This window comes from Pseudopipra pipra, chromosome 5 (genome assembly GCF_036250125.1).
Source record: "Pseudopipra pipra isolate bDixPip1 chromosome 5, bDixPip1.hap1, whole genome shotgun sequence".
NCBI classification, from domain to species: Eukaryota; Metazoa; Chordata; class Aves; order Passeriformes; family Pipridae; genus Pseudopipra; species Pseudopipra pipra.
This window is the reverse complement of record NC_087553.1, coordinates 50,295,219-50,305,249: the sequence shown is the minus strand read 5'-3', so window position 1 is coordinate 50,305,249 and position 10,031 is coordinate 50,295,219.

Genomic DNA, 10,031 nt, shown 5'->3' with positions numbered 1-10,031 from the left:
TAAATAGATGTTATTACTCAAATTTATTGAGGAAAGTAGATTAAATGTTTTGCTTAAGGTCATATAAGGAAAATTTAGCAAGGGCAGGGAATATATAGCACTTCTGAATGCCAATCCGCTGTAATTTAAATTATTGACAAGTGTTGTGGAAAAAGTGGTTTTCCTATGAATGGCATGACTGTTTTGGTACATTCAGGAAGAATATAGCATAGTGGAGCCACAACAAGTTCTGGTGATTAAAGAATGTTAACTTAAACCAAGAAATGGCGGTTTGTCATCTTACTTCTTGCACGACATACATATCCTTTGGCTAGTCAAAATTTTACAGTCAATTCTCAGTAATGTAAATAGACATAAAATATTACTTTATCAAACAGCTGAAGCACAGCACACTTCTTAAAGACTTTTTTCGTAGCTCACTAATGCAGGATGCCCTTGACAACTAATGATTAAAGTTCCAGTCCTACAAGCAACTGTCCATGTGACTATTTCCCTGAAATCAGTGAAAGCCCTTCATATAATACAATGGAAAAAGTCTGAGAAGATGCAGGATCAGGGCCTAGAAGGGTATTAGCAAGGATAAAGACATTCTTGTACCTATGAGCAATGATTAAACAAAACTAAACACTTTCACCATCCCACCTCCATTGAGATGGATGAAAGTAGACAAAAATTAATTGCTACTTAACTAAAGGAAAATTTGAGAGTTGGAAATAAGTAGGTTAAAAACCTCTCCTATTTACCTGTGGAATCAAAAACTATGCAACTACAAGAAGTTTCAGAGGAACAGAAAAATGGAAGGAATTCTTGAGAATTAATGTTTATTAAATACATCTTTTTCATCCCCCTTCCTCAAATCACCTGCTTTTGTGTCTATCTTCTGTATTTACTGTGTTGCTAAAGCTATTGAGTTCAGACTTGGGAGGATGGAGACACGGCCCATGGCCTTCAACTTCCACTGGTCACTAGCAGAGAACACTTACAAACACCCCCCTCCCTTTTTTTTTTAATCTGCAATACTCTACATACTATATTTTAATACCAATTGATTTTACTGTTCAACCATAAAACAGAATCTGGAATTTATATCGTTGATGAGACTGTGAACAATCTCTGTATATGAAGGCTTATATGTAGATTTCTGTTTCCTACTGCTGTGCAGGCTACTTCTTGCTGCAATCCTCTTCCTATCAGACTTTCTCTTTTGTTTACCCTTCACACATTTGCTTCAGAGACAGTGTCCAGATATGAAGCCTACGGTAAAATGACTTAGAATTTTACTATACGGCAGCCACTGGTACCATGAATCATTTTAACTTGTCTTGGTTCTATGCAAAGACTTTTTTCTCTGTCATATCAAAGGAATCCCAGAGTGTCTTATATCAGACCTCCCAGATAGTGGGCTTTAAAAGTAGGTTTAGGAAACTACTAAAGCTTCTACTCTACTAAATTCTACTCTTCTACTAAATTCTACTTTCTTCTAACACATCCTTCTCATTACTGAAATCTAAATCCTAGGACTACTGGAATTGAGATCCGTGTACAGGAATTGAGAGAAAAAATGTTTATTATGAAATTTTCTGTGGTAATGAATTCTCAGACAAAAAAAATAAAAAATCCTATGTTCCTCACTGCTCAGTATTTGAAGTATGGTTGGTAACCAAATTAGCTGCTGTCCAGGGCTTCTCTTCCATGAGACACCTTTCCCCTCCCAACCATGGCACTTTTTGCACAGTGAACACATACCTGTCACACTTTGACATAAAATCTATTTTAAATAAGTTTCTGTGTACATCATCTACACAGTGAAACTGTACTACTGGTACTCCTCCTTGTCTGTGAGGGAACACTGGGATTTGCTTTAATGAAACAATAAAAGCTTTAAATTATTTGCCTGCCTATGTGCTGTCTGTTCCAAAATTTACCATCTTGAAGAAAATCCTAGCAACAAAATAACACATCTTGTTTGGATCCATAAAATGATAAAAACCCCTGCTGAGAGTATTACTGTTTCTTGTTTTGCAGGTAGTCTTTTATATCATTTCCAGCTCATGCTGGCAAAGAACTTTCTGGCTTATGAACTTCTGTGGTGTCTTGAGTTTCACATCTAACATCAGGATCCTTTGTTCTGTGCAAATACACAGAAGTCTTCTCTTCTCCAGTTTTCCTTTTATTTTGTTAAGGTTGTTTAGTTTTCATTATGATGATGGACTAATCTTTCTTTTCCTTTACAGTTATTGTTGTTCAACCCCAGCAGGCAACTAAGTACCATGCAGCCACTTGTTCACTTCACCTTCTCTGCCATCCACTGATGGGATGGGGAGGAGAATCAGGAAAGAAAAGAAAATACAACTCATGGGTTGAGATAAGAATAGTTTAATAATTGAAACAAAGTATAAGATCATATTAATAACAACAACAATACTAATAGTACTTTTAATAATTGTAATATAAAAGAGAGAGAGAGCGGGAGATAAAACTCAAGAAAGACAAGTGATGCACAGTACAATTGCTCACCACCTGCTGAACAGTGCCAAGCCCATCTCTGAGCCACAACTGGCCCTCCTCTGCAGGCAACTCTCCCCAGTTTATATGTTGGGCATGACATTCTGTGGTGTGGAATATCCCTTTGACCATTTCAGGTTAGCTATCCCGGCCATGCTCCCTCCCAACTTCTTGTTCAGCTCCTCACTGGCAGAACATGACCCACTGAAAAGTCCTTGACTTAGATGACAGCTAAAACATCAGTGTGTTCTCAACATTATTCTCACACTGAATCCAAAACACAGCACTGGACCAACTACTGAGAAGAAAATTAACTCTCTCTCAACTGTAGCCAGGACAGTAGTTTTATTCCAGATATTTTCTTTTCAAAGGCTTTATTTTTGCTTTCAAGTATTATGGGTAGGAATAGAGGGATACTCAAAATATCTTTGAAGTAGAAACTGAACTTAATGTTTTTTTTCTGTTGCTTCATATTCTGATGGCTTTTTATCAAGACATATTTTTTTCTACTTACATTATTATAGTGTTTTCCTCTTTCATAATGGTATTAAACTCAGTTCTTGTTTGTGCCTATTCATCTTGAGTCAGCATATCCTGCTCCTCCCACTACTCTGAACCTTGTCTCAAAGCTTTCCAGTAAATAGGAGGATAATATTATCTGCAAATCTCAGGTGACTTGAGTATTCTCTGTTGATAGTGCTATGCTTAGTTTCTTGTTCAAGGTTTGCAGTGACCTTCATGCAGGAGAAAAGTGGGTTGGTGACATAATTGGAAAGGACCTTTTCATTTACCTTGGTAAATGTAAATTTCAACTGAAGTGCACTATAAAAGTTTTAGAAGATAGAAAATCTACAATAATGTAAAATGTGTCTTTAGAATTGAATATGAAGCTTTAGTAGTCTATATGAAAATCTTGCTTCAGGAATTGGAAATGCAGGTTAAATTAGCTGGGCTGGAGACTCATGGATTAATGTGGCAAGCTAAATTCTTCTACTGGAGATCCAGCTGTGAGGATGGACAGCAGCAATTTTACACTTCAGGTAGTAGGATTTTGTAATCTTTAGGGAGGGATACTCCTGACCAATAAAGACATCATTCTGAATGTAACAGTGGGCTGTGTACTTGTGCATGTGTGGTCAAAGGAGGAACAAGGCAAAAAACCATCTCAGAGACCAGCACAGCTACAGTCTGAGGTCATGTTTACCTATGCTGTCCTTTGTGCTAGTTTACTGTAAGAAAGCCTTCCCCACTCTGGCAAGCATTTATGCATCTGTTAATTCAGTGGGATGGTCCTGAGGGCCACTAACATAAGGATAAAATCTGAACCTGACTGAGAAAAAGAAGAGTGTTACCAAATAACAGCCGTCTTATACACATGCTCCGCATAGAACTAATAAAAAGGTGACAAGCTTGAGTAAATCTCAGTAAATTGTGTTGTTAAACTACTTTGAGATATTGCTGAATAAACTTTGCCTGTGAACTGGGTGGAACCTAGTGTTTTATGTTGGAGATAATTATCTCATTTCAGAATAAAATAATAAGAAGACTGCATTATGAAGAATTCTGCATCTGGGTTTAGCCTTTGTGGTCTTTTGTATGGCAACAGTGCTGACAGAGTGACAAAACGATTGAAGAAAACTGCTAACATGGTCATACTATTATGCTATTGATTTCTTTCAGCATCTATTCTTCAGTTAATAATGCATTTAAGACACAGATAGAAAGTTTCTTTCCTTAGAAGTGCTGTATCGTTTCTTCTTCTTTAACTGCAATTCCAGCCAGAGTTAAGGAAATACCCTTATGGACCATTTCTCCTTTCTCTCCCTTGAACAGACTGAATATACACAGACATACATTATTCATGGCCAGATTTGTACTAGTCTTTTCTTGTTTGCCCTACTGTGTTTGGGTACCCAGGCTATGGGGGGATGTTGTTGTGTAGAGGTGATAAAACCGATAGAAATCCAGCTACTGCAGGTAACTAATGATGCTGTCAAACCAGTGTTTTTGTACTTTATATTGTGTGATAAAAATTCAAGCTATTAGGTTCTTGCTTTATTTTGTGATGGAATCACAGTTTTGTCTCCCAACTTCTTAAGCCAGACCAAAGAGACCAGCGCTTTCTTTCTCTCTTTAACATGACCTACTGACTATGCTGCTAAATGCTAATTAACTCTCTTGATAATTAAATAAATTTGTTAATATTAGTAAACTCACTTACTAAATCTTACCATTAACATTCACAGCACAGCACTTTGTTGCAGTACAAACACTGTGAGGTTTCCCTGCTGAAAGTTCTGTGGCAAAATACTAAAGACTCTTTAAAATAGCTATCATTGTTAAATATTCTTACTTTCAACTAAAATTATTTCATGCATATATAGGTATCACAATAATTTTCCAGGCAATTCTAGCAACCTCTTTTTAACTTGTACATTCCTTTTCACATGAGGACCATTTCATTTGAAAGACTTGTTCTGTACAATACAGCTTATAAATAATGCTCTTAGTAATGGCTTACTATTAGTAAGCTTTAATTCCATATTCACACAGAACTCTCATTTAAACTAAATGGGAATTTCTCTTGATCAATCCCAGTAAAATCAATCATCTTTTGTTAACGTTTTTATTTAGTGGCTGTTAGCTGAAAACTGTTAAGTAGTTTGAGCTTAGTCTAATATCACTCCTCTGGCACCTATTCTATAGTGTCTACTAAGTGCACAAATGTTTGTTGTACCTAACTTGAAATGGAAATGCTGCAGAATACAACTCTAACACTGAAGGATGTGTGCTTGTTTCTGCGAGGCTGCCTTTTGATTCTATTTATGCTGCTTTTACAGCAGTTCTTTTTCTAAGAAATTTTTAAAGGCTGATTTCAGAATTTAAATAATTTTAAAAGGCATTGAATTTTGATCTGTTGCATATTAGAAATGATATAATCTTTCTTTACTTTTTTTTTTCCTAATTGAGTCAGTACTGAATGGAACATATTGTGAACTAACATTAGTTTAAATACACGTCAAAAGGCAAGACTGCTTTCCCAGTTCAGTACTGAAAGTACCAATTATGCTATTTTTGTGAGATTTCCCATCAACTGTAGAGTACAGCAAAATATAAATATTTGGAGTTTTGCATGCTGTAAGTGTTCCCTGAATGAATTGTTGGCTTCTCTTCTCTTCAGCAGATGTTTGTCAGTGTTAGACTGAAATGTGTATTTCCAGGCTCAAATATAAAAAAACCTACAGTTCAGAAAATATTCCTCAAAATAAATTAAAATTTTTAAGTAAACATTTATATTCATTATAGTTTCTTATTATATTAGGTGTTTTTTCACTGACAGACAGGTTCCTTATTTAACACTTATTTGTAAGAATAGTGACAAACTTAAATGCTATGAAACTATTAAAATATTTCAAGGGTCACATAATTGATGTACTGTAAATCCACTGCTACTACTCTCAGAACATAAGTGGAAGTGTATTACCAAAAGATTACACTGACTCGTAGCTGTTGTTCACGTACTAAAGGTAATGTTTGCGAACCCCATGAACAGCATGACAGCAGCATCCTGAAGCATGAACATGCTCGAACTCATTGCTGCTTACATCCATAACATATATTTGGACACAAAATGGATCAGGTAGATTTTTTTAAAAATGCTCTTAACAACTAATATGAAATATTTTTGTTACTTTTTTCTCATCATAGTTATCCTTGAAGTGCCATTCTTATTTTTGATGGAAACGTCACCTACTGCTGCCAGCTAACCTAATCTGCTTGCCTTGTATGAAAGCATACTTTGTGGACAGATCCTAAGCTGGCTGAAAATTATGTTGCTGCCTTGATTTCACAAAAATCGTGTTGTGAAGCTGAACCTAAGATGCCTACTTTGAAGGCTTCCCCCCTTGCCCTCTTTATCATTCTGAGATTGAGGAAATAGAAATAGAAAGCACATTTCTCAGGCTGAAGCTGGTTTTGTCTGTGCCTTTACAGGAGCTATAACCCTTCACAGACTTAAAGTATCTTGTCTAAAAGATTAGCCTCCCTGATGTGACTGTCTCACCAAACCACCTTATGCCTCTGGTTTTGTTTCCTCTGTTCTTGCCGTGCATGGGCTCGGGGGTGCATACCCCTTTACAGTTAGTTTTCGAAATGAGGGAGGACTGAAACACACAAAAAAAAGGGTTAGTAATGAGCAGTGCTGTCATCTGGTGGCGAAATTACCACTTTGAACAAATTGACTATGCTTTTCAACGCATGGGTTTCAGTTTTGGGGGATGTTGATATAGTCTCCTTGGCATACAGACATGAATCTTGTATATTAGAAATAGGCAAAACCAGTGATTTTGCCCAAATTCACTAAGCCTTTTGAACTTCATTTTTGAAGAAGAACAGCACACCAGAGGTAGGTTCACTGTGTTCAGGCTTTGAATTTTTCTTCAACTTCTGCAGCCAAAACATGACAATGTTATCGCAATATGCATTAGAAATGTTACTTTTTGTGTGCAAATAGTAATGGAATGGAACACTAATGGTCAAATGGAATGAAATAAGTGCAAAAAGAAATTTCTCCGAGAAATATATTAAATGTCAAAGTACTATTTACTACTCTTACAGTTTTACCATTAGTACATTTTTGCCACATTATACTTGATGTCCATACCTTTACATACCAGGAAAATACACTTTTTAGATCTAGCTTCAAAGGTTGTTTGTCTGTCTGTAACTGAACTGTAACAGTAACTATATTACTTCCATAATTTAATCTCAAATGATACAGTGTCTGCTCGCCTGGGGAGCCAGAAAAAGTGTACAGCAGTGACAAAATTGTTGCCTAATGATCCCTCTTCATACTTTTTAAGGCTGACTTCTTTTTGAGTTCTCTTAACCTTTAAAGTTAGACACAAGTGAAGAATTATAGCTGCCACATGAAAACAATCAGAAATCAAAGAACAGACCAAAATATTTTGCAACTATTCTTATCTACACATAAAGGTAGTATACCTGCCAACTGGTTTTCTCTGATATTAGACTTTTATTACAAACTTTATGGATGGATAACAAAATAGACTATGTGGATTTCATAATATAGTCATCTTTTGTCTTTTCTGAGTGCTTTCGTCTGAAGCTAAATGGTTAAAAATGCTGAAATTAAAATATAATCTTTCACGTCTGCAAGAATTTTCCTTATTGCTGATCCATGTATCAGTCTGTGTTATGTACATCCTATATTTTGGAGTAGATTTCTTTTAGATGTATGGCACTTGTCAGAAAATCTTAACTTTCTGAATAAAATGCATCATTCTAGTTATGGATTTCCCATGCTGCTATAACTGTAATTTCTATGGGTCTGTGCTAATTATTGCAGTTGATAAATACAGAACATAGCTAGCCATACAAAAAGTTTCTTTACATTCTTGAAATGCAAGAGTCATATTCACTGTCCTGTAATAACACCAGCAATAAAGAGGAAGTGAAACAGTAAAGATTTATTGTATTAAACAGATCTCAAGAATCAGTGAGAGCATGGACAGGGTAACTGTTCAGAGTCAAAGTAAAGATATTAGCTGGGGTTTCATAATTTGATTGCAACCCATTGTTACACTTGTGTGGTCTATTAACTGTAGTGGTTGGTTTTCTTCACAGTTTAGATTTGCAGCTTAAATTCCAACTTAAATCAAAGGGATAGTTTTGTAAAAATACTTCCTGTAGTTTGCTTTGCTTAACTTTATAACCTGTTTTTATAGTTCAATGTTAAAAAACTTGATTCTTTTCTGCCACTGAAGACCACAAAGTCATTGAAACTCATTGTTATTTTAAAACATGACAAGCTGGCCTTAAGCCCTTAGGGATCCTTTCTTCAGAAGTCAAGCTGGTGATGGATAAGAAGCCATCAGAGCTATGTGTATCTTAACTGCAGGAGTTCAATTAAGAAGCCAAGAGTGTCTCAGGTATGCTGGCACAAATGGAAGTACTTGCTTTGATAATGTCTCTGTAGTTGCTCATTGCAGGTAGTTGGCTTCCCCCAACTCATTTCTGATTGCACAAGGAGGTTAGCCCAGAGGAATAACTGAAAGGACTGAGCTCCATCAGTGCTCAGTGAGTGCTAGAGAATAGCACAATGGGGAAATGCTATCAAAATCCCTGTGCCTGCATGAGGATTTGTCAGGAAATGGTGAGCTGTAAGATCTAGCATCTATTAGCCACAGTCCTGAGAGCTCTGCTGTCTTTCTCCTCCTTAGAGAAACACTGTTCTGCTGCCTATGCTGTGCAAAGAAAGTTTCCTTAGCCAGCGTTGATTTCTGCAAAGTCTGTTTTGCAGTTATTTTGCTACCGCATTCCTCTTGGTTTTCATAATGCTTGGCAGTATGATGGAGAATTTCCAATTGCTCCCACTTTACCCCACATCTATACTTATCAGCTCTTTTTAGATATTGAGATACCAAAACACACAAGTAATAGCCATTCTTGAAGACATGGCCTTTGTCAATGAACTTTTGAATGTTTCTTCTTCAGTCCCTTCACCCTTGAAAGAATATTCACAAGTTCCTGATGGATATGACGTCAAAGGTTAAATAAGATGAAAAATAGTGCACTAGAGTCACATGAGAATTTTTTCTTAACTTGAAAGCTACTCTAAGGCATCAACTAAACGCAGCTGTAAGTTTCCAGACTGGATGTCTTTTACTTTGTGTTTTCTCTTCATGCATATTAATAGGAAGGTCTTATCTAGTCAGATCAAAGTTCCTATAGGAAAAATACTCACATTTAAAAATTAATCACTGTGTTTAGCTTAAGTAATTAATTGGCATAATCACACATGCTTTTATAAACTAAACATTAACGTGAATATTGTATTTGGTGATAGTTCTTAAGATAGAACAGAAATGTATAATTCCTAAGTTAAATTGAATTTTCATTTTATTATGAAATAGTTTTACAAATAGTGTTTCCTCAAAAAGTTTAATAAAAAGAGCGGGACAAACATACAACTGACATTCATTTGTAATAAATTAAAAAGGGTTATTTCATAACTAAAAATGCTTTTTTCCTAACCCTTAAAACATATTTGAAAGCCCTCGGAAATAGACCAAAAATTGTGTTGTGACTGTGTTTCATATCGTAAAATGGAATTAGACTTTTTGGGTGCTTGGAGAACATTTTAATAATTAAAAGTTCATAATTAGATGCTTATTTTCTGGTACAGTGGCTGAAAAGAACATGAAACCCCATAACTCATTTGCAGAGAAGTGTTGCATTCAGGACTGATGATAAATGACATGATCCCCTCAGGATGAGAAATTTTGCTTCAGAAGCTATTAAAAACACTGGAACAAATTAACATTCAGCATAAATGGCAAACTATTATGAAGTCTGCTGAGTTCTGTCCAGTATATTATGATCATCTTTAAGTGTATTATTTTGTAGCAGAGATTTAAACATTTATTACATTCAGAGTAAATTTTCATCAAAGAAAATTTTGCTATTAAAATAACTATTTCTCAGATCTCAAAATCCATAAAATC